Raw genomic sequence first — 2,500 nt, forward strand, 5'->3', positions numbered from 1 at the left:
GAAAAGGCCTCGATCAGAAGGACGCGGGCGACCGGCGAAGCGCGCCGTGACGAATTCCGTACGCCACAATTCCGCGCACTCCAAAAGCGCGCGGATTCGGCGATGGGCACATCCCGCTTCACTCGCCGTTACTGAGGGAATCCTCGTTAGTTTCTTTTCCTCCGCTTAGTAATATGCTTAAATTCAGCGGGTAGCCTCGTCCGACCTCAGGCCGAAAGTAAGGACCGGGACTATTCTTCCCGTTCCGCGCTCGCCGTCGGCGCCGCGCGCCGCCGCGCACCTCGATTCCCGCCCTTGAGCCGCCAGCCGTTGGCCTCTTCGAGGTCGACTCGCCGCCGCCGCGCGGGATTCTGGTCGCGATCGTCGCGCATCGTGCCGTGCTGTCTTGAGCGGGACGGGCGCTCGCGCGTCCGACGCCGCAGCAGCCGCGCGGAGAAATCCCCGCGCGGAACGTTTGCAACGCGACCCTGAGGCGGGCGCGGCCCCGGGATTGACCCGAGGCCGCAATTTGCGTTCAGAACGTCGATGCTCAATGTGTCCTGCAATTCACACTAATTCACGCAGCTAGCTGCGTCCTTCATCGACTCACGAGCCGAGTGATCCACCGCCAAGAGCCATCCACGATTGTTTCGCTCGCACAGTGCCTCGCACTATAGGGTGACAAAATAGACCGCGCCGAGCGGTCGGCCAGGCCGACGCTTGAAGCCGGAGCGCGCGGCACCGCGGCACTCGACGCGCAAACATTACCGGGTGACCGAATCGCCGGCCGGCGCGCCGCTCCTCGCGGGTCGGGCGCCGGGTAGCAAAGACTTTTTCTCTCGCTTGTCCGAGTTTCGCGTTCGCCGAAGCGTTTGCGAGACCGTTAATGATCCTTCCGCAGGTTCACCTACGGAAACCTTGTTACGACTTTTACTTCCTCTAAATGATCAAGTTAGATCGTCTTCTCGGACGCCGGCTCGACCGTTGCCGGCCGCGCCAGGTCCAATCGGAGGACCTCACTAAACCATTCAATCGGTAGTAGCGACGGGCGGTGTGTACAAAGGGCAGGGACGTAATCAACGCGAGCTAATGACTCGCGCTTACTGGGAATTCCTCGTTCAAGGGAAATAATTGCAATTCCCTATCCCTAGCACGACCGGGGTTCAGCGGATTACCCAGACCTGTCGGCCAAGGCGAGCACATGCTGATCCGGTCAGTGTAGCGCGCGTGCGGCCCCGAACATCTAAGGGCATCACAGACCTGTTATTGCTCAATCTCGTGTGGCTAAACGCCACTAGTCCCTCTAAGAAGTTAGACGCCGACCGATTGGGTCGCGTAACTAGTTAGCAAGCCAGAGTCTCGTTCGTTATCGGAATTAACCAGACAAATCGCTCCACCAACTAAGAACGGCCATGCACCACCACCCACAGAATCAAGAAAGAGCTCTCAATCTGTCAATCCTCACTGTGTCCGGGCCGGGTGAGATTTCCCGTGTTGAGTCAAATTAAGCCGCAGGCTCCACTCCTGGTGGTGCCCTTCCGTCAATTCCTTTAAGTTTCAGCTTTGCAACCATACTTCCCCCGGAACCCAAAGACTTTGGTTTCCCGCAAGCTGCCGGAGAGGTCGTAAAACTAACGCCCCCCGATCGCTAGTTGGCATCGTTTATAGTCAGAACTAGGACGGTATCTGATCGTCTTCGAACCTCTGACTTTCGCTCTTGATTAAAGAAAACATTCTTGGCAAATGCTTTCGCAGTCGTTCGTCTTGCGCCGATCCAAGAATTTCACCTCTAACGGCACAGTACGAATGCCCCCGTCTGTCCCTCTTAATCATTACCTCGCGCTCCGAAAACCAACAAAATAGAACCGAGGTCCTATTCCATTATTCCATGCACCATTATTCAGGCGAATCGCCTGCTTTGAACACTCTAATTTTTTCAAAGTAAACGTTCCGGCCGCCGCCGACACTCAGTCAAGGGCACCGGCGGAGAACCGGAGGTGAGGCCAGGACGGCCAGTACACGCCTTGCGACGGACCGGCCGCCTGCGCCCAAAATCCAACTACGAGCTTTTTAACCGCAACAACTTAAATATACACTTTTGGAGCTGGAATTACCGCGGCTGCTGGCACCAGACTTGCCCTCCAATGGATACTCGTTAAAGGTTTTAAAGTGTACTCATTCCAATTACAGGGCCTCGTTTAGAGTCCTGTATTGTTATTTTTCGTCACTACCTCCCCGCGTCGGGAATGGGTAATTTGCGCGCCTGCTGCCTTCCTTGGATGTGGTAGCCGTTTCTCAGGCTCCCTCTCCGGAATCGAACCCTGATTCTCCGTTACCCGTAAGAACCTCGGTAGGCCAGTACCGTACCGACGAAAGTTGATAGGGCAGACACTTGAATGATCCGTCGCCGGTGCGAGACCGTGCGATCCGCAAAGTTATCCAGAGTCACCAAAGGTTGCGGGCCGAAGCCCGGTCGGTTTTTGGTCTGATAAAAGCACGCCTCCCGCGAGGTCGGCGCTTC

General features: G+C 56.6%; 2 non-coding genes and 1 pseudogene across 2 annotated transcripts in view; all 3 read right to left on the reverse strand.

Annotated features, from left to right (window-relative positions):
- Positions 1-214, reverse strand: part of LOC146143167 (large subunit ribosomal RNA) — a 3,679-nt pseudogene extending 3,465 nt beyond the window's left edge.
- Positions 215-462: 248 nt separating this feature from the next.
- On the reverse strand, positions 463-616 carry LOC146143168 (5.8S ribosomal RNA). Its single transcript, XR_014501008.1, has one exon. It is a non-coding gene; the product is annotated as a 5.8S ribosomal RNA (ribosomal RNA).
- Positions 617-863: 247 nt separating this feature from the next.
- LOC146143169 (small subunit ribosomal RNA) overlaps positions 864-2,500 on the reverse strand; it is a 1,811-nt gene continuing 174 nt past the window's right edge. The window contains exon 1 of the ribosomal RNA XR_014500074.1: positions 864-2,500. This exon is cut by the window's right edge and continues 174 nt beyond it. This is a non-coding gene — a ribosomal RNA (small subunit ribosomal RNA).

This window comes from Ascidiella aspersa, chromosome 5, assembly GCF_963924565.1.
Source record: "Ascidiella aspersa chromosome 5, kaAscAspe10.2, whole genome shotgun sequence".
NCBI classification, from domain to species: domain Eukaryota; kingdom Metazoa; phylum Chordata; class Ascidiacea; order Phlebobranchia; family Ascidiidae; genus Ascidiella; species Ascidiella aspersa.